This window comes from Canis lupus, chromosome 38 (assembly GCF_048164855.1).
Source record: "Canis lupus baileyi chromosome 38, mCanLup2.hap1, whole genome shotgun sequence".
NCBI lineage: Eukaryota > Metazoa > Chordata > Mammalia > Carnivora > Canidae > Canis > Canis lupus.
In genome coordinates, this window is record NC_132875.1 from 11,826,007 (window position 1) to 11,849,199 (window position 23,193).

The window sequence follows — 23,193 nt, forward strand, 5'->3', positions numbered from 1 at the left end:
GGAAAAAAAAGTTAATCCAAAGGATACTAAATGTACAATGATACCAACTGAGCCATTTAGCAGTGCTTGCTTGCAGAGAGGAACGCACCGTCTTCCTTTGTGTTAGTATGAAGCCAGTTGTATGGTGGCGGTGAGTGAGCCCAAAGGGACCTGTGGGTACCTTGAGGTCTCTGTGTCACAAAATAAAGCATGAAAATTCACTTATAGATATTGGCGGCTCTCAGCTATCCACCCGTATGAAAGAACCAACTTGGGGAAAAAAAAGAAAACAACTGTGATTAATAGTCTTCTAACTTAAAAAATACACACACACACACACACACACACACACGCACAGATATATAGCACGTGAATAGCCAGTGAATGACAGATATCCTTCTTTGCATTTGGGGGCTTATTTCTACCCTATCTCTAACCAAGCCTTACATTTAAAGACCCAAGAAGGTCTTATTAATATTAATGAGCCCTGGTTTCCTTCAACCCATTGCCTGGAAAATTATTTGTAGATAATTAAGAATGAACTACGTCCAAATGCATATCCTATTGTGTTGGGTGAGAATGACCTAACCTTGTTATCGAATAGTTTATCTTAGGCAATTTCAAATGTATTTGTCGTTTCCATTAATATTTAGTAATAAAGTTTAAGGCTTTATTCTCTCTTTGTCTCTGTCTCTCTGTCTCTCCCTTTGTTGAATGAGAGACAGAAAAACCCTTGTTTTCCCCCAGAGCTCCGTCTCCTCAGGCTTCCTTTGGTAGAAGCAAGTTTAGATTAGATAATTTTAGTTCTTTGTGCGGAGCTATTTTTAAATGTAATTTTTGCTAATAATGCAATTAGTTGTGTCTTTTGCATAATTTGCAATACGGTGTTGAAGTTTAAAAAGCTTCATTTTATTTTAATTAACAACTGATCGGTAATAATAACCAAGCGGCTGCTAACATTACCAGCCTTAACTCTTAAAAAAGAAAAAAAAAAAAAAAAGGCAGCAGACACATAACTCTTCCTCCTCCTTCCCCTCCCCCCTCTGAAATATTTAATAAGAATGCCATGTATAAAATTACCCTGTTGGAGAGAACAGGAGCTGCATCCCAATATAGATGGCAGTGGAAAATCACTCAAAACTGCACGACGCCCTCCCTCCCCCCTTCCTTCTCCTGCCCCAGTCTTTTCTAATTGTCTGTCCCATAGTTCAGTTGTGGGGGTGGGAGCGCACAGGGGTATTGTGACATTTCAGTTTACTGTTCCTAACAATTCCTTTGCACATTCCATTAGCACATTATTTATAGCTTCATAAAAGGGGCCTTTCCCCCCCCTCCCTCCCTCTTCTAACCATATCCTTGTATCTCTGATGATCATGCTATCTGAGGATTGAACTGTTATTTTTAAAAAATCTATTCCCTAAGTTGACTCTTCATTGGCTCGCTCCATTCAGCATCCCTCCTGTCACACTTAAAAGTCTGCCCACAAATCCTCTCAGGAGACTGGGGCTCAAATGGAGCAGTTGGAAAAAAAAAGGAAAGAAAGAGTCCGAGAGAGGCTTGGAGCTGATATCCTACATCTTATAACCCGCAGTTCCGACCCTGCCGAGAGCTCTGAACTCCAGATGCTTGTATAAACAAGACTTCTGGAAGTCATTACCTCATAACTCCTCATAAGCTTACACCTGACAGGCCTCTCCAACCGAGAGGGCTGTGTTTCCCCTAATACATTCCTCTTTGAACCCACTTGTTAGTCAGGCGTTGTGCACGCTAACTACAGAAAGGGCCCGCTGTCTGAGGCATAAATTACTCTTCTGTGCCACTGTCTTCCAGCACCCCCCAGTTATGGATTACTTCGTTCTCGACTTGACAGGAACATAATTAGAACTCTTGATGAAATCTACCAAATTGTTCCTCCGTGGCCTCAGTGGTCAGGAAATTCGGCTGAGTCGTATTTGTCACCGATGCAGAGGCTCTAAACACTTCATATTAACTATGTTATTAATGTGCTCATGAATGGGTAACACTTGAAGTGAGCCCGGCCCTAATGGCACCTTGCGATGAATACATTGGAGGGCCGCATTCAAAGTTTCAGCAGGGAAGAAAATGCTAATAAAATCCCGGAGTGTATGTGTGTGTGTGTGTGTTCTTGTCGGCGCCTTAATGCTTTCATTTCAGAACGTGGCCTTTTTTGCAGGCCTTACCAATAGCACAGTTTTTTTGTGTTCGGGGGTTTACAGCTATTTCAGTCACTGCTTCGTCCCATAAAGCCTCTAGAAGATGAGGAAGGTGGTGACGTGGGGTGGTTAACGGTGAGGCTTTTTGGAGTCAGCCAGGTCTGGGTTCAAAATGTGACTTCCTTGCTTACTAGCTGTGAGCTTCAACATGCCACTTAAACTTGTTCTGCCCTCTTTTCCTCATCAGTAAAATGGGAAGAGCATAGTTGTGGAAAATTAAGTGACAGTGTTTCTGGAAGAGTTTAGCAAAGTGTTTGGTTGGGGGTCAGTGAATGGCCCTCTTATGATGGTGATGATGATGATGATGATGGTGATGACTATGACAATGACAACAAGGAACCCCCCCGCCCAATTACTCCTAGCATTGGAGGTTTCTGCTTGCCTGTACTTATGTGTTCACTGACATGCTCCAGCGTGGCAGGAACTCTGGTGTTCTGCAAGTAATGGATATAGTATTAGAAAGAAATGAATTTTCCAGGTTAATCCCAAACAGGCTGTTGATTAGATGGTGAATTCTATGGCCATGCTATCAATGTCATTTGTATCTACTGAGACAGCTTCATCTTCTAATAAGTGTCACTTAGGCATATACTTATTTTCCATAGTTTTGTTTTTTTCTCTTTAACAAGGACTTGAGCCTTTTTCCTTGTGTATATCACATAGGATGATCCTTAATGCTGCATTTGTATCCCTACCCATGGGATACCTGGGAGTCGACAAATGTTCACTGAGCTGTGTGCCACAATCAGCTGTTATAAAAACAATGTGGACTAAGACAATGGGTTAATAAAGGAGTAAGGATAAACGATGTGCCACTGGAGAGAGAATAGCATTCTTTACATACTGATTCCAGCATCCCTAAAAAAAAAAGACAGTAGTGAAGTTATTGGTCACTGAAATACAACCTTTGGTTTCACCTGTTAATTAGACGAGAAAAAAATGTAACATAACTTCCTTATGACCAGTTTTTCATTTGGGGGTTAATGCACTGTGCCTACGTTTTCTACTTGTTGAGAATACAAACGCCAATACATATAGAGGCAACAAGCTGTCTCTAAAATGTTAAAGAAAAGAATGTGGGGTGTGTATGTGTGTGTATGTGCATGTGCATGCACCTCCTCCACCCCCACGAAGAATTAGATGATTTTGTTGAGAGGGTATATGCATTCCTTTGTCATAAACACTTATAAAGCTTTTAATATTGCTAGATATTTTGAATAATAATCCTCTGATGTAGGTAGTATAAGCAACCCCACCTGGAAGATGTGAAAACATAGGTTAGGTAGCATGGCCTCCATTTGCTCCTGCATATCTTTTTTGGGGGAAGGATGTACTTTGCAGAAAAATCCAACCAACCAACCAAACAGAAAGCAAGTAAAAACATTCTACACTAAGGTATTTCCAGAGTTTGAAGCCCAAATCAACCAAACAAAAACTCAACTTGCTTTCTGTCCTTAAATTTGCAGAATATAAAAATTTGACTTTGTCATGTATCAAAAGAATGTTTCCTTCATACCTAAGAAGCCTATAAAGGTCCCAGGCTCCAGCCCAACTCTCCTCCCTCTGGGAAATGGCCCCTAAATTCAAATTCTGGTTCTTTCTTGGGCGTGAGAGATGTTCCATCATTATTACTTTCAACCAATAAAGACTTAAGGTTTAAGCAGAGAATGATGAGCAACAAAATAGTGGAAAATCATTTGTGTACCCACCTTACTAAGAGCTAGAGATATAAAAGAGAAGGCAAAAGTTCATATTCTTTCTTGCCTGGGTCCCCAATTTTCAGCCTATGAAATGCTGTCCATCTTTCAAGGCCCTTCTCCAGTGCCACCTTATATATAAAGTCTTTCTTGCTTTCTGTTCTATTTGGAGTTAACCTGACCCTTCCCCAATTTCCCTTAGCATTTAACTTATATTTGTGGTTATTTATATGAATCTATTAGGTCCTACTTGATTGTGAGTGACCAGGTCTCATTTACTTTTCATATTCTCCATACATCCAATCTGACACTATAGACCTTAATTGTATACCCTTTTATTCATTTATTCATTGACCAGTTGGTAAAACTGAGTAATACACCAAAAGGCAATTTAAGAAAGGCTACATGTCAAACAGCTTATATGAAATAAGTTCTATATTAAACAAGAGGGAAGAGAAATTAAGGAGGGCTAGGGAATTTTAAGAAACTTCACCTCACTGCAAGGAAATAAAAATTTTTATTCATGGGAAGGTTAAATTACTCCGGGTCATGCAGTTAGTGAGGGACAGAGTTTAGATTTATTTTAAAGATTTTATTTATTCATGAGAAACACACAGAGAGAGGCAGAGACATAGGCAGAGGGAGAAGCAGGCTCCATGCAGGGAGCCCGATGTGGGACTCGATCCCAGGACCCTGGGATCACTACCTAAGCAGAAGGCGTCTGAGCCACCCAGGCACCCCTAGAACTTGGATTTTTTTTATCACGGCATTCCCCACAGTTACCGGCAGATGAAAGAAATAAAAATAAATATAACGTAACTACAGGTCACATTTTAATAAGTCTTTAAAAAGAACAGAATAAGATGTCTTATTATTATATATAAGAGAACATTTTGGAGACTTATTAGTAAATAAAATCGTCAGACCAGTGTATGCCCATGTTATTTTTAACATAACTTTTCCAATAATGAGATAATGCATATCTATTGTAAAATATTTTAAGAATACAGACCAACCTACAAGAGGAAATAAAAATCACCATAATTCCTTTATACACAGAATTTTACACTGTTACCATTTAGTATAAATAATTCTTCCAAGGTTTTTTATGATAGTAACCTATAAATCTGAGCTGTATTTTCCTTTCAGTTTTGAAGCAATCAATACTTCAATGTCAAAGTCTGTGACAGGCAGTGAGGGTCACTCTCCTTCTGATAAAGCTGGGAACGAGAGAGGAACTTAATGTGCTCTCACGAAAATTCTGCCCCAGTTGTAGATACTGAAGGTTACTGACCAATGGCTACTTGGCCAGTTGATCGTTGCAGAGTTTTCCAATCCCTTCTAGAATGAAACTATGGAAAAGTACAAAGGAATAATTTCAAGTTCCTTTTTGAACTAAGGACCAGAAGCAATTCTACTAAAGACTCAGATCCAACCTGAAATTGAAATTTATGTAGTATGGCCTAAAATTAAGAGCAAGATCTCTGGATTCAGAAACATTAGGTCCCTTACGCTCAGTTTCCTTACCTGCAAAATGGGATCAATAATATTTACCTAGGGGATCCCGGGATGGCTCAGAAGTTTAGCGCCTGCCTTCGGCCCAGGGCATGGTCCTGGAGTCCCAGGATCAAGTCCCGCATCGGGCTCCTGCATGGAGCCTGCTTCTCTCTCTGCCTGTATCTCTGCCTCTCTCTCTCTCTGTGTCTCTCAGGAATAAATAAATAAAATATTAAAAAAATAATATTTACCTAAAAGGCTTAATAGTATAAGGATGAAATTAAATTGAGAAATGTTTCTAAAACAATTTTCACATGATATCCAAGAATATGCTAATAATATACTAGCAATATTATCACTAACCTCTACTTATCACCTATCTTGACTCCTAAGCCAAGTGGTAAATTGTGCTCAGTATAGCCGGTAAGCTCAGATCACACAGCTAGGACTTACCCCTCAAGGTCAGTAGGTGTGCCGGCATGCGTTATTCCATACTGCGCACTTGATTCCGATACTGCAGTTCAGTGTGCTATATGTTTACCAACCCAGATAAATGTGTTGTATTAGATTGTACTTTTAGCCAGTGTGCGTTGACTTACTGATTGCACACTGTCTGTGTGTCTCTATGCATGTGTGTGTGTTTTTTCCTTAACCATTTGCTTAGATCATGGTGACTTGAACACTTTATCATTAAAACTCAACTTAAATTCAATGTACCTCTACTTGCTCTCCCTTTACATCTCAACATATGAGCAGGTTCATCTTGCTGCTCCCTGGTTTTGTTAGCAAGGGAAATATAAGAAACTTGAATGGGAGTTTACACTCCTGAGTATATGCTACGGATTTGACATTGATTGACCCTTCAACTCAGACAATAAGTTGGCTACATCCGTTGGGAAGGACTTGCCACAGAAGAGCTAATGGATTCTTACTGAATCTGGGACTCAGTTAGTAACGGGAAACTCATCTGCCTACGACTATCTACCTTTCAGTACTGGCCTGAGGATCCTGTACCATTATGTTTCCAGAGGGTCCTTGTTAGGATGCTGATGCCAAGGAGACATATTACTTTAAGTCTTTATCTAAAAAGCTTCTTAGAGGGCAGCCTCGGTGGCCCGGCAGTTTAGTGTGCTGCCTCCAGCCCGGGGTGTGATTCTGGAGACCTGGGATCGAGTCCCACGTCGGGCTCCCTGCATGGAGCCTGCTTCTCCCTCTGCCTGTGTCTCTGCCTCTCTCTCTCTGTCTGTCATGAATAAATAAATAAAATCTTTTAAAAAATAAAAAATAAAAATAAAAAACTTCCTAGAGTATAGGCAACCTCACTGAGGTCACCCCAGCTATTCAATCCAGAGACTGGATTGAACCCATGGTTGCTTAGCTCTACTGAGTGTGCACACTTCCAGCATCAATAGGAACCAAACTGACATGTCTCATTCTTTATTAGCTTATTGTCTTGCATTAAATATACCTTGAGGACAGCCCGGGTGGCTCAGCGATTTAGTGCCACCTTCATCCCAGGGCCTGATACTGGAGACCCGGGATTGAGTCCCACAGTGGGCTCCCTGCATGGATGGAGCCTGCTTCTCCCTCTGCCTGTGTCTCTGCCTCTCTCTCTCTCTCTCTGTGTCTCTCATGAATAAATAAACAAAATCTTTAAAAACAAACAAACAAACATTGGGATCCACCATCTCATATTTTCTGGCTCTTTTCCTCCTTTTAGTCTCTGAACCATTGCTAGCAAATTCAGAGGCCTCATGTCCCTATAACACACTGCATTTGCAAAGCTCCTTATGCTCTATCTTTGCCTGCATTATCCTATCGGACGCTTGCAACAACTCAATGTGGGTATTATTACCGATATTTTACGGTTTTCTTTTTACCAGGAGAACATCTAAGCAGTATTCAGATATGTAAACAGTAGTGGTGGAGCTCATTCCTACAGACTGTTCTTCTGAGCTCAGGGCAAGGATTTCTCCATTCAAACCTTGTCTTAAAAGGCAGGAAGAATGTGCAAGAGGGACTGGTCTCTTGGCCCAGAGCTTTCAGAATGATATGTAGTGGTAACTTTGCCCACATTTTCTGCATACGTGGCCATGAAGCAGGGAAGAGGGCCCACCATCACTATCATGGCTTTCCTGGTATGGGGCCCAAACCTGACAATAAAGAGATCTTTTATAAGAAGCAGCCAGACGGATCAAGTTATCGAGAATAGATCTCTAGGCCACTGTGACAAATTCTGTAGGCTACTGACCTTCTAATCCTAGTAGCATCTCTGTCTTGAAGCAGGGCCACATGCAGACAGACATTGCATATATGCCTTTGAAACATTCTTCTTCATTTTGTAAGGTGGGGCGAGTAGACAGCAAATTCAACATGGTTCATGGTTTGTTACTTCCCTGTCTTCATTTCACAGACAAAAATGTGCTACAGCCATCATAATAAGACACTAGTTTGGTAAATTGTTGTGTGCCTTCAGCACCCCTTATCTGGAGCATATGCTAGTGGATGCTTGTGCTTGAAATGATGACTCACAGTTAATCATTATAAGAAATAGGCTTCCCACTTCATAAACTCTAGGAAAGACTGTTTTCTTTTCTAAACATTTAAATTACTCAGCCATTTTATGCATTAAAACCCAATTATAACTTAGTATGTTGGAGAATTTCAAAAGCCATTCCCTGCAGCATCTGGGCCTAAGACTACATTTTATCATTCAGTTGTTCAAACTCTCTCTAATACAAGCTTTTACAAAAAAAAAAAAAAAAAAAAAAAAAAAGGAAGAGGAAAAAGAAGTTTAAAACACAGAAAGGCATGTGACAAGACCTTGGCATGGCTTCCTGAAATGGCAGTCCTTGAGGAATGCGTTGCAAAGAATATCATTTCCCAGATGCTTTGGACTTTGCTCCACTGTTAAGTGGCTGTGGTTCTATCAGAAAAGGGATAAAGAAGAGAAACATCTTGCAGTTGGGAGCCTGTAAAGCTCCAGCCAGGTTCATTTTGTAAAGGATGTATAAAACTAACAGGTTCATTGTAATGGAGGGCAGTGGATAAGTAGCAAAAGTTGTGCATAGTACTTTAATGTTTTTACCTTTAAAAAAATGTTTTAAGCCTACAGCACCTGGAGTGTAACTAGTCAGTCTTTCCCCCCTGCTTAGCCTCCCAGATCAGACGAGACCCAGCACATTGAGGGTGGTGTGGCCACGCACAAACAGCTGGAATGCTTCACAGATTTGTGCATTATCCTTATGCAGGGGCCATGCTAATCTTCTCTGTATCATTTCAATTTTAGTATATGTGCTGCTGAAACCAACATAACTGCAATGCTTTTTAAACTATAGGTTATTAAATCACAGTCCAATAGCCAGTAGTTTTGCATTTTCCTGCAAAATCTCTTTTAAGTCTAATGCCTTGAACCCTATAAAGAAAGCTTGTGCTCCCACCAGAAACCTGGTGGCTCTGACACTCCAGATGAGAAGATAAGCAAGTGGTTTGAATTAGAAAACCTAAAAGTTCAGGAAGAGCTGAAATTCAACTAATTTGTCAGCCTGTATAGGAAAATGGAAATAAGATTGAGTGATTTAAATTTCTTAAAAAGGATTTGTTTTCTTTTTTTTTTTTAAGATTTTATTTATTTATTCATGAGAGACACAGAGAGAAAGGCAGAGACACAGGTAGAGAGAGGAGAAGCAGGCTCCACACAGGGAGCCCGATGTGGGACTTGATCCCAGGTCTCCAGGATCATGCCCTGAGCCAAAGGCAGACACTCAACCACTGAGCCACCCAGGTGTCCCAGGATTTGTTTTCTTTTGTGTTTTTCCTCCTGGCACTAGAGCAAAGCCATATCCAAGTAACTAAAGTAAGATATAGAATTCCAAAGGGAAATATAAAGGATGATTCTCGAACATTCCCAATGTGATCATGGTATCAACATCTTCAAAAATCGCCAGAGAGACATGCAATTTGTTTCTTTCTAAATATAAAAGAAACAACACAAAGAAGCCATTGCTACTTTTTGAGAATATTTTATATAACTCTCAATGCAACAGTACAGTGTCCCTCTTTCTCTAGCCACCAACATAAATCGATGTCATCATTGTAAATACATTAAATAGTAGAATAATTGGTGAGTAGAGTTGAAAGGGGTCTTTGCATTTGATCCTGTTTCCTCCTTTTACAGATCAGAGACATGGTTCTCAGGCAAAGTCAGTGAGTTATGCACAGTCTTTCAGATAATGGGAATGCTGGGGTGGAAATCCAGGTACTCTGATGGTTTTTTTTTTTTTTTTAAGATTTTATTAATTTATTCCTGAGAGGCACAGAAAGAGAAGCAGAGACATAGGCAGAGGGAGAAGCAGGCTCCATGCAGTGAGCCCAACACGGGACTCGATCCTGGGTCTCCAGGATCACACCCTGGGACGAAGGCAGGCACCAAACCTCTCAGCCACCCAGGCGTCCCAGGTACTCTGATGTTAAGCTAAGTTTCCCATTACAGACTTTTTCTCTGAAATACATCTGAGTTTAAGGATTGAGTAGTGAGAGGAAATCAAAATGCTAGAAGGCTAAAATACAAGTCAAGACCCTCTTTCCCTGCTCTCTGTGGGTAGATTATCTTCAGTCACAGCAACAGTTAAAGAGAGCAAGTAGAACTACTAGATGGCAGCATTATATTTTGAAGTTGGTCTCAAGTCAGGATAGTATCTTCTACGTGGAGCCTAAGTTAAGATAAATATCTGGGTTGTGTGCCCTCTTTGTAAATCTGGAAGATTGTATTAAGGTTCCAAATGATACTGAGATTTGCTAAGTAAAGTCTCACTTGTCAATGGCTTCTCTTGTTGGATATTTAAAGTTCAAGAGCTTTGTTTGCTTTAGTTAAGTGCTCTGAAGTGTTTCAACAGCCATTGGCCCATTTATATAAATAAATGAACACACTGATAATCCATGATACCCGGAAGCAGCCCCAGCCTAAGGAGTAGCATAAATCCTTGATGTCTTAAAGATAAGCCTTCCACACACCTGCCTAATTCATTTTGTTAAACAACAAGTGTGTGCCAATGGGCTTGATTGGCTGAAGAGGGAAGGGCTGGGAAAAAAAATATTTACTACTTTCAGTACATCTCTCTTTAAATTTACTAACGTCTGAGCGTTCTGCTAAGAAGTGCAGTTACAACCTTAACCATTACTTGTTTTCAAATGATGTATTTTCTGTTGTTATTTATCATCCTTTTTTTACACCGGAGTTGATTTTAATTGGGTTTGTTAAAAGTTGGTTTCCTCCAAGTGTTAGTTATTTTATAAAATTGGTCATCCATTTAGATTTTTAGAGAGTATCGTTATTTCATAAGGAAACTCCATTCTAGGAGAGTGGCGTAGGTTGAAATCCACGATCAAATAATGTCACCCTCAAACAACTTCAAAAAAATACATCTTTGTCTTCATAGAGGAAGTGAAATGATCCCAGTCTGACATCCTGCGACTTACTATGCCAGAGTTCCCAAAGATGGGTGTGTTTGGCCTCAGTTCTAACTCCTACCTTACTTACCCTCAAAGGTAGGGAAAGCAAAGTTCAGAAATGATAAGGAGAGACCCCGTAGACAAGGAAAGGAATACTTCTACGAGAAAGGGAAGACAAGCTTTCATGAATGGAGTTGGCACTGGCCATAGAACTTTAAATTATCCAAATCTTACCATTTTCTCTACCCCCTCATATGTGACACCTTGTCCTATTGTCACCAGTTATAAATACCAGGTAATTTATTAACCCTCACAAGTCTGGGTGGCTAATTGCAAAACCATGGATTGATTGTCTGTAAGAAGCTTTAGCCAAATGCTGGATGTACTCGGCAGAGACTCTCAGAGCAACTGAAACACCTGCTGTGGACTGACACGTCTTGGTTCACCCAAGAACTTGAGATTCTGAATTCTTGAATGATTGCCTAGAGTCCAAGGGCTTACTGGCGTGGGAACTTGAACTGAAAGAAGAAAAAAAAAGACGGTATGTTGTACATAGGATCATCATGCCCTAATTAGAATCGAAGGCGGTTTGTTCTGACATAAGACAGAGAAGTAATAAGACAACATTAGCTTTGGTTTTTCCTGCAATTTACATCAGCTGCAGTAAGCTCTTTCCTGTTCCTCTTGCATTCATCACTCCATATTCTGAATATCTTTCCCCTCAAGTGTTTTAATATCTTTCAAGAGGAATAAAGGAATAAGCACTAAAAGTTCAGAAAGAAATTGGATTAAAATCGGATGGATTCTCAGCTTATCTTGACTCTGGAATGCCGTGAGAGCTAGAGAGAAATGGTGATGTGTGACTGCCAGGCAAATGGCAAAGAGGGCTTGGCAAAGGATTTTAAGAGCTGTAGTCTGGATTGTGAGAATTTCCTTAAGGCTTTCCTTCTCATTTAAAGTTTTACCAGGCTGTGCTTTTATACTTATTAAATTTGGGGATAGCTGCATCTCTTTCCCCAAAGAAACTCCTATTTCTCTCTCCTAGATAGGAATGAAGAACTCTTTTCTTCTCTCTGTCACATACTCCCAATCATATCCTATAGGTGTTTCTATTGCTTGGTGAAAATGGGAGCTTTTATTTCTAACATTTTGTTGTTTGTATCTGCTCCCCATCCTGTAAATGTTTTCATTGTTCTGCAGAGCTACACACTGTCTTTTCTGTTCGGGTCAGCGTTTGAGGTGGTAGGGCATGCAAGTCCCTCTCGGGTTGATTTCTAGAAGGTGTTGCATCTCTGTCTTTCATGTCATTCATGGTAACTAAGTTCATCTGCAATTGGCAGAAATGTCTAATCGGAGTAGTGAGCTGAAAAATCGTGAGTCTAACAGAAATAGAAACCTTTCATAAAACTAGTTTTAATCAATTCAACGACAGCAACAAATTATTAAACACCCACTGGGTGGGAAGAGCCATGATTAGTACTACAAGAGAGAAAATGATAGAAAAGAAGGCCCAGCCTTTGTCCTGAAGGGACTTAATCTTATAAAAGTCACACTTATAAGGCAGAGGACCATACCACGAGGCAGAAGATGGTTTGGACCATAAGCAATTTGTTAGCAATAGTAACATAAAAGAGGGATGGATGGCAAGGGGAGCACCTGGCTGGCTCTGTCTGTAGAGCATGCAACTCTTGATCTCGGGGTTGTGAGTCTGAGCCCCATGCTGGGTGTAGAGATGACTCAAAAATAAGATCTTTAGGAGGAAAAAAATGAGGAACCATTCTTTTGATGAATGGAACAAAGCCCCTGAAAGAAGAAGATATGTGGGAGACTTTAAAGAATAAGTAACATTTTAGGTAGTTTCTGATTTGTTGGTTGTCCTCTTTGTTATAAGGTAGTAAGTGCTCATTAAAGAAAAAAAAAATCAGAACATAGAAAGAAATCGAAATAAAATCATTGGAAAGCATGACTGCTGCCAACACGGGGCGGCTAGAGCATTGGCTGTGAGGCACTTGCCCGTGGAGCTGACTGCTGGACAGTGAGTGTCCGTGTGTCCTGGCCTTTGTCAGACTTGAGGGTGCCCTCCCAGAAGTGTTCACGCCACGCCTTGTGACGGAGGCTCATGCCTCTGGAATCTTCTGTTCCTTGTTAAAATATTTACTAATGCCCGGTAGACAGTCTCATCTCTCTGCAAGGGAAGGTGAATGAACAAAGATGAAATGCCAACCCGCTGGCACTTCTTGTCAGTATTTCAAAGTAATATTATATCAATCCATTAATTGGTAATTAAAAGACAAAAGCATCACTTCATTCCCCCCACACCCTCCCAGGAATGACACCAGCTCTCCTTCTTCCCAAAATGCTGTTTCAGGAGACTTCAGTGGGATGAGTAAATGGCGTTTTTTTTTTTTAACACTTTTGTTGTTTAAAAATGCTTTTGTTTCATTTGAGGTGTGAGGAAATGTGCTAACCTTGTCTGCGTTGGTGCAGCAGTGCAGAAATGATAACTGTATATACATTTTTTTTACATAAAAATAGAGAGGAGCAGGAAGGAGAGAGACAACTTATTTAAATCCTGAATACAGTCAGACCTCATATGCATTGTTAAAAAAAAAAAAGCCCTAAAGAATTGCATATGGATTAGAGGGATGAATATTCTATTATTTCAGTCTGTTCTGCTGAGCTTCTTATTGTGACTTTGTGCTTCAGAAATCTGCTAGGAATTTGGCTTTGCCGTAGTAGGCAGTAATTTTAAATGTGTATCAAGCACTTGATAGTGTATGATTTGCGTGCTGTTGCATTCCTATTCCCTAAATTTTCCACCAATTTATTACTTTTTTCATACTGTTTTAATATTTCAGGATGATGAATATATACAGCATCATTAAAGGTAAATAAAAAATGCATGAAATTAAAAAATGGAATATTAGATGTTTCTTTGCTGTAATCCCCTGGCCCAATTGGAATGAAATGTCTCTGTTCTATCAAGTAATCCCTAAACATGATTAGGAACCTGGGAGTGTCCACACAGCCCACATAATATTTGTATCATCTAAGCCTATTTATGTAAGGTTTGAGTAAAAGTTGTTATTAGAAGACCTATAAACCCATTTTACAATTCTGAAAGATATGCTTGCCTCTTAATCTTTTCTACCTTTATTATTTTTGCTGGAGTTGATGACAATGTGTTCTTAATTCGTTTTTCAGAATGCTATTACTGTACGTCTTCTTCATACTTGGATGATACATTGGCTATTCTATTGAAATACATTTTAAAGACCAAGGATTGAGTTCAGCAGTTCATTTGCATCTTGTAGCTGTTTTTTTCAATATTTATAAGAAGGAGAAGAGTTAGTTTCATAGGGCCTGTTACAACTTTCAATCATTTGATGTGTGTCCAGGGCAAGTTTTCCCAAAGTATTTCTTCTTTTAAGAAAGTTTCTCATATTATATTGATGCACTAAGCTCCTGGGTTTTTTATTTCTTTTTTCTTTAAAAGAAAAAAAAAAACAGTTTGCACTATGTGATGCTTTGCTACAAAATTGTTTAATTTTGATTTTTGAACCAAAAAAAAAGTGTTTTGCAAAGAGAATATTTGAACATAAAAAGACCAAAAAATGTTTTCCCTAAGCCTTGATCTATGACCTACCTTGTGTTAATGAATTATTTGGAAAAATAGCCTTTCTTTATTAGCAAATCTTCACTCTTTGTCCTCTTTAAAAGCCCTCTTTGTAGGGAGAAGTTTTTCACAACATCTTAAAAGTCATACGTATAATTCTTTTTTTCCTCTTCCTTCCAATTAGGTTTTGAGTGAATACCAGGCTTTTCTTAACTCAGTTTAGTTCTTTTAATCATGTAGATACTGATCTAACAATTGCATGTAAACAGTCTTGAATTTCAGAGAAGCTCACCAATTGCAATCTTATTCCAGATACTTTAAGTACCAGGACATTTTTGTTTCTTTAATGTAGTATTCTTTGTTTATTTTTGGCTTATGCACAAAAGATGATTTTCACTGAGCACTGCTTTACCAAAAATCATGAGATGTGAAGATCGACAGCTCTTACGAATTTGACAGTTATGAAATCGTTTCAGTGACTACAGTTTCTAATAAATACTCACCGGTGTGGTTTATTTTAAAACCATGTTTCATACAGCACCCCAAAGATATTATGTGGTAAGGCCTTTTAAATCTTTGCTCTTGTTTGGACAAGTGCTCTGATACCTGAGATGAATCCTAGTAGTGAAAGAGGCATTCCCTTAGCTTCCATATAGGTTAAGTTTGGGTTGGCTCTTCCTGCAAACACCAGGTTTGAGCAGAGGGGTCCAGGGTTGGTCTTTTACACTTTGCAAGTATGCCATTTGGTACATGTGTTGTCAGCAATTGTAAAAATTGTCCTCTGGAAGCCAGTTTCTGTGTGTTTGTTACTCATTTTGCAAAGGAAGTAATGACAGCAAAATGACATATGGCCGACATTCCCCTAGATGAACTTTACCCCTGGGGGAGCGGGGAGGCAGGGAGGGAAGTTTTAAATAGTCCACACACTTATGCTAGAAAAATTATCAGCGAGCATGTGATTTCATAATGGTCGTGTGACAGTGCTGCTCCATTGTGTTCAGTTCATCAGAAATCTGAGCCTCCTGCCACCAGCTGTGCCCAACCGGACCCGCATGTCCTGGGTTCAGTTGGCAGATAAAGCTCCACTGTGTTGCAACTGCAGTGGGTGAGGGGGGAGGCACTCAGGTGTAGCCCAACCCTTGGTGGGGGGGGGGCCACTGAGCCCCAGGGGTCCTGCTCCCAAGGCAGGTGGGCTCATGTGTGTGCATTTGGGAGGATATCCACAGACCCCCAAGAGAAGAGAGAAAATCTGGACAATTAGTTCGAAAAATTTCAGGATTGGTATGTGCTTTGTGCCATTCCTCAGAGCCCTTTCAAAGAATGCTGAACCCAGCAGAACAGAGAGCAGAGTGGCCTATGGCTTAGAACTCAGCCTTTGCGTTTCCCATCTGCACATCCCTGGTCCAGTTACTTCACATCTCCATACCTCAGGCACCTCATTTGTAAAATTAGGATAACAATATTATCTACTTCCAAGGATTAAATAAAATAATCCTTTTAAAGTGCTTACTTAGCTCCGTGCCTGGCACGTAGTCAGCACTCAACAATATTACCATTTGTGAAGCTCTCATTTGCAGGAGGGATGTGCCACACTTTCCTTTTATATATGGAGAAACTGAGGCTGTAAATCATGGGCTCACCTAAGACCGCTTGGCCAAGAATAGAATTCGTGTTTCCTGGCTTTCATGCTATTATGCTAACCACTAATCTATGCTTCTTCCCCGCATCAAGCCCCTAACATTCCTATTCTTGATTAAAGCAAGGCGTGGGGGAGGTGGGAGGGGGAAGGGAGGTAGGGAGGATTTAAGAAAATAATGGTGAGAAATAACCTCATAGAGATGAATTTAATCTATTGTATCTCCTCCTTGAAGCTGATTGTCTCTGGAAAACAAAAACAAAAACAAGACATAAAACAAAACAAAACAAAAAAACCAGCACGTTTTCAATCAGCATCTCCCCACAGCTAAAATTATCAGATTTTTAAAATAGAAGTTTTGTGTTGTTGGTAAAATTGGAAAGTTTTAGAAAATAATTATTTTTGGTAACTCTGTGGAGTCTTGTATGCTTCTGGAACTATCCACAGGCGTCTAAACGGGCTCTGAGCCTTGGGCAGGATAAGGCAGAGAAATGTTTACAGTTCAGAGTTGTGAACGGCGCTGGAGTATTTTGCCTCAAGCAATACAGAAACTCCTGGGATAGGCAAAAAAGCACATTTTCAAAGTGAAATAGACTAAAGAAAGTAGCAGAAATATTACATGGTAAGGTTGAAAACTGTGAGGCTGGATTAGAAAGCATAGACAATGAGGAATCTTCAGGCTTCTTCTATTAATAATGAGTTGTGTCAGCATTCACAAATTAGTTTGCAAATTAATATTTGGAGTTGGCTAAACAACTGGTTATTAATTTTTTGAGAAGAAAAAAGTTGCATTTGCCAATTACTTGAGTGATTTTGACATGCAGTTCCCCAAACAAGCAAACAAAATTGTTTGTGTATATAGGCATGGGATAATTCAGCTCTCTCCAGGTTGTGGGCTTTATTCTACAGATGGAATTCCCGTTCACCCCCAAAACAAATACCAAATAAGCAGAGGTCTGCACCTCATGTCCACAGTGTAGTCAGGCTGCTAATTTGGTTTGATGGCTATATAGGACCCAGTGGTCCAGGGATGTTTCTTCTCACCAAATGATAACAGTATTGTAGTGTGCAGAACAGGAGCTTTTTTGTTGTTGTCTTTTGGTTTTAGGGTTTTGTGGGGGGTTTTTTTCTTCCCCATCACCGAGGAGCAAAGCCTTTTGGGCACATTAGCGCTACTCTCAGCAAGTAATGCAAAATGGGAAATAATTGGGTTGAGGTGCTCCTGGGATATTAGTGGTGCTGTGGGCAGGAAAGCAGGCATTGGAAAATAAATGACAAATTAGTCTGCTTAATCTCTTTATTGTGAATCAGATGCCACGGCAGAGGTTCATAATGCATTAATAAATACCAGTTAATGCAATGGAGATACTATTCCTCAAATTTGTAAAAGTGGTAAGAATTCTTTCCTAAGGGAGTGACCATGTTTACTGAATGATTTTCTCCTTCCATAAGCTGGACTTTGTGGTATAAGCCCAAGTAAATAATAATAACCATTATATGTGTATAGGGCTGAAGCATTTATGGACAGTTTCATACATATCAACATGAGTGAGCTTCACAATGATATCCCTGGGAGGGACAGGTTTTTGTATTTCCCATTCTACAGACAAGCCACTTGAGGAGTTACATGACCTACCAAATGGTGCTCAATGTTGGTCAAAAAAAGATTTGGATCTTGATTTTCTGGCTTCAAAATGTGTGATCTTGCTACCCCATCACCCCACGTACTTAAAGTCAAAATCTATATATTAGTATAGCTCCATATAGTATAGATTCTGATAGCCTCTGAGTTGCATTATAGTCCTTCGTCCATTTTAATCAAATTCCATAATATTGCACGTACGACTAAATTCCAGAATCTTACTAAGTTCCCAACATTACAAAGACTGCCTTTACATGCCCCCTTAGTACTGATGACACACAGGAGTCCCATGACATTTTGCATGTGGAAACTGAGACACATCGACAACATAGCTGAGCTGGTTTGCATCCAGAAGTATCATTAACCGGACTTGTCAAAGTTATTTCTCTAGGTGCTCTGACTCTTAGCTGATCATGTCATTAGTTTAACCTACAGCAGCATCAAGTTGTGGGCTTTCTGCTTTAGCATCTCCAGATGGAGTCCGCCATCAAGGCTCACGGGATCTGTAGGTGCCTGGGCATCTTTACAATAATCCTATCCCACTTTTGGCCGCTCCTCCAGCTTATACCACACAATGCTTAACACTGAACTGTTCCAAGTTCCTTTGTCCTAGTTGACATGATGCTATGTAATTATTCTAATACTTTTGATGAGAAGGTGGCTTTTGTGTATTGAGGCCTTTTTATCCTCATTTATGTCAGCTCATTGCCGTATGGCGTAGAAAACGGGCCCTAAATTTATGCTTGTTGGTCAGTTGACCAGAGGGCTTTAGCTAATCACAATCCCTCTTATTTGTTCACACAAGGGCACCTACCCTGCTGTCAATTACGATTATGGTCATCATAGTTTTGGGAAAGTGATGGTATTTGGCCAAGGTCACGGAGAGGAAGGAGGGGATTAAAAAAAATGTACAAGGGACACAAACTATAGAAATTAGACTTATATTTGAGCCGGAGTTATCAAAATGTATTTCTAAGAAAGAAAGACTCATTGCTCACATGAGGAAGACCAATCATAGTTCATAGTGAGGACTGCCCAAAGCAAACACCTCTCCTGTCTTACAGCATCCAGGAATGCCGCGTCCATGTGGTCAGAACGGTTGTTTTCTTTGTCGCCCTGCTCATTGTGTTACCTACTGTACAAAGAGCTCTGAAGAAATCGAGCGTCAGTGGTCCCCCGAAATAAGTGAAGTAGAAAAATTATCCATTCGGTGCTCACGCAGACGTGGACTTTTTTTCTAATTTGGTTTTTGCAAAGACTTGATTGTATCCAGTTGGTGTTTTTGGATAATAGCAAAATGTTTTCTATACTTTCTAATGAGCTTTAAAGAAATGCATCCAAAACAGACCAGGGAAAACATCATGGATTTGGTCTCTTTATATAATATCTCTCTTCAACATGTATCTGAGTCTTCAATTTGATTGTTTCTTTTGGTATCTTCTCTGAGAGTGGGACTTGGAGGCTTCCCGGGTAATTGTGCCTCCTACCTTTCTAAGGACAGTCTGCTACTGTTTTCTCTAAATAACCTGTGATCATGTAATGGATAAACAGTATTACCTCTGTTTTAATGACCCCCTGATTTTACAGTGGTCGGCAGTGTGCCAGAGTCAGCTCCTTGGACTCTGTTTTTGTTCTACATTCCTCAGTACTACGACAAAAACTATTTACGTTTTGCTTGAATAGCTTAAACACCATTTTAGAAGACTTTTAGATTGCTTTTGAACATATTTGAATGCATCTTTAGCCATCACTGGGCTTAAAATGGAAACCCTTTTTTCAGCTTATCTGTATTAAACACCTGTAAAAATCAATGGTACTGTATTTTTTTTCTTATAATGCTCTGTTCCTTTAACTAATGCCAGAAATAATGCACAATTTATTCTAGCGTGTTCTTTCCCCTTTGCCTGATGTTCTCCGGTAGTAAGTGGCATAGTGTATAAGAACTCACTTCTGCTGACTTAATAGTAAAATTGCCAGGTTGATGTTGAAATTCAACCAATTGGAGCCTAATCCTCAAGAAGAAATTTGCTGTCTCTCCTACTGATTATCATCCGTCTTCTTCATAATGAATATGCAGAAAGTTTATTTTTTGCAAGTGCACATACTTACATAAGTGACCAATAGGAGAAGTTAGAGTTAACCAGTGATGTTTTTTGAGCATTGTTATTTTTCCCTAAAATCAGAAGTCATTACATTTATATTGAAAATATTGAGTGGTTTGTATGAGCTTTATGCCAAACTAAGATTAGTGTGCTGTAGCCCATTACAAATGTAGAAGATTGACCATTTTTTATGAGTTAGAATAAAAAATATGATAATAATGTCTTCTCATCATCATAAAGAGAGATGATAATGACTAAATGAAATATTTATATTATCTCATTTTGTTTGATAGGTTCCATCTTCTCCCATACCAAACACTTTCTCAAGAGCAACCATAGCCTCCTGGTTAAAAAAGAAATCTTTGTAGAATTCAAGTTCTTCGTATGTGTTGCTAAAGAAATCCAGTAACCCAATGTTTTACTGCCTTTAATTTCTGAAATTTGTTTTGTGTCTTAAAACAGAGCCCGGTGGTTTGGCGTGTTTTGATCAGGGCTGTGCGTAAAGATGGGTTATGTTTCAGCTTCTATACGCATAGCCTATTTGTTCCCGAGTATTGCTTTTTTGGAAAATGGGCTAATTTGTAAACAAAAATGTTTGTGTATGTTTGTGTATATGTGTGTGTATTACACATATATTCTTTGTGCTGTCTATTGCTGGCGCACATATTGAGTACACCACTTGTCTCTTCATCAACCATATTGTGAGGCTCACCCTGGCCTGTCTCCTCCCTCATGCACTACCTTGCTATTTTTGATATTATTATATACAAGCTATATCCTTCCCAGCTGGACCCTTTCCAGACTTCTGCATCTTCTTCAAGACTTCCTATATAGAAACACTGACATATATGTCACTGCAAAGTCATAGAGGGATTGCTTTATGACACTGATGCTCTGAACATGCATGTTCAGCGGGTGGCTTGGCCCCTCAACGGCTCTGTTTGCATGACCACCGCTGTCATAAAGGATTCTGAGTTCCCAGGAACGGTTTTCAGGCAGGTGGTTGTGTCACAGTGCTTTCCTGTGAACTGAACTGTCCCCATCTTTTTCTCCGCCTCTCTCTCTCCTTCATTCCCTACACTCATCTTACTGAAGTTGGAGAAGAGAAACAAGATTTGAGGCCTGCCCAATTTGTCCTGACACAGAGAGATGCTTAGCTCAGTGGAGGCCAGCTGAGTGCCTGCCTGACATTTCAACAAAGTGTCTGCAGGGCTGCTGGCTCACTGGCCCTTCCCTCTGCCACCGCCTGGCTCCCGGAGAGCCCTGTCTACCTTGGAGCTCCTGTCTACCTTCCTGGAGAGGGGTGACATTCCCTCGGGCTTTGTCACTCAGTGTCTTGTTAGATCTGCTGATGAAGACACTGTTTATGACTCAGCCTTGGTTTTCTGCAAGAGGTGTTTGGGTGTGCTTAGGGGGCCCGCAGAAAACATTCCTAGGGATGCTTTTATTGCTTTTATGGAGGAAAAAAAAATGCCCTATTTTCTGAACACATTGATTTGCCTTTTTTTTTTTTCCTTAAATGTCCAGAAAACATTTTGGATTCAGCACAAAAATGTTGCGATGGCCCAGTTTTCCTTAAATCCCTGATCTGCCAGATTGCAAACGACAGAAGTGTAACTCATCACACTGCTTCCTAGATGGGCTGGGTTTTGTCCCCAGGTCATTTTATTCCTTTTTTTTTTTTTTTTTTTTAAATGATGATGACCAGGGGCTTTTTTGGTTGTCTCTTACTCTGACAAAGATAAGACCTTAATTTAGTTCCGATATTACATATTACAATCTAAAAACAACACCAAACAGCCTGTGTCATGGGAAAGAGTAGAATTTTAGAGCCTGAGTGAGATCAGGGCCTTGGCATAATTAATTATCCTTTCTAAGCCTTCTTGACTTACCATTAACATTTAGCAAGAGGCAGGGTTGGGAAGATGGGAACCACCTTGCAGGGCTGTTGTGAGGATTTAATGAGGTAATCTAGAAATTTAGCACAACATCTGTTATGTACGCACATAGACATGGAGCCGTGCAAACCAGCAGAGCACCTGCTATCTACTAGCCATGCAAGTTTCTTCTCTCCCGCCTCCCCTTCCTCTCTTTTTAACTTGTCTCCCTCTTAACTTCCCATTTGGGGGGGCGGGGTGGGAATTCTTATGATGTCATGCATACTGTTGTTATGGGCTGATGTATGGTTAGGTTGGTTTGGGGTCAGGAATAAATAATATTATAAGTAGATGGTTGCACTCGATTATTACCACCCCTGATGGTTAGTCTCCAAGTTGCTAATTTTAGGTTCACTGATGATGTCTCATCAAGACTCATCCAAGTTTCTAGTTGAGACAGGACTTATTTTCGGTCATTCCATTTTACCTGGATGTTGTCTCGTATCCTCTGTCACACCCAGAGGATGTGACATCTCATGTTATCAGTGATCCATGCTTTAGCTTTAGGGGAAGAATTATACCCAAACATAGGGAAGTCTAAGTTTTCTGGTCAGCAAAGCTCCAAAAACTTTTGGAACATATATAAATAATTCTCTAAATTGTCCCAGAGGAACTTGTCCCTGAAAGGAGTCTCATTTCAATCTTCGAGGGCTAGTGTAGGACAATTCCCATTGGAGGGATGTTGGTGAGTAATGTCTAAGATTTCATTCAATGCTAGGGCTCTGTGACTTTTTCATTCTAAAGTAGGAATGTGCCAAACACTCCTGCTGAGCTATGAAATTAGTAGATCTCATTTGTTGTCTATCCTCCTCATGTGCTGAGTTCATTATTATGTTGGGGTTGGTATTACCCTGGCACCTCCAAAGTACTCAGCAATGGTTAGCTATGATTACCACTTAATGCTCCAGGTTTCTTAGGTAACCATTCTCATCTTGATTCTCTCTCCCTTGTCTATGCTCTTTGAAAACTATAGCCACAATTCCTTGTGTATTTTTACATTTTTCTTTTTTTTTTAAAAGATTTTATTTATTTATTCATGATAGAGAGGCAGAGACACAGGCAGAGGGAGAAGCAGACTCCATGCAAGGAGCCTGATGCGGAACTCAATCCCGGGACTCCAGGATCACGCCTGGGCTGAAGGCAGGTGCTAACCCGCTGAGCCACCCAGGGATCCCCATATTTTTACATTTTTCTTGTATTTCTGGAAGACATTTTAGATTCAGAGGGGTGAAGAGTTTTACAGAGACTCCCTGTCTTCTCCCACCGAGCATAGTTGAGCCCGGCCTCCTTCCTGTCCAGTCTCTGTACTGCAGGCTTCCCCACCCTGCATTGCCCAGATGAGGTACCTGCATTCCAAAACAAAGAGACACAAAACATCATGCCCCATCCATTTAATGTTTTC

The 23,193-nt window shown here is 40.0% G+C and overlaps 1 protein-coding gene and 1 non-coding gene across 41 annotated transcripts in view; one reads left to right on the forward strand and one right to left on the reverse strand.

Annotated features, from left to right (window-relative positions):
- Positions 1–23,193, forward strand: part of ESRRG (estrogen related receptor gamma) — a 618,160-nt gene that overhangs the window by 290,639 nt on the left and 304,328 nt on the right. The window lies entirely within an intron of this gene.
- LOC140627070 (U6 spliceosomal RNA) lies at positions 8,614–8,717 on the reverse strand. Its single transcript, XR_012026024.1, has one exon. It is a non-coding gene; the product is annotated as a U6 spliceosomal RNA (small nuclear RNA).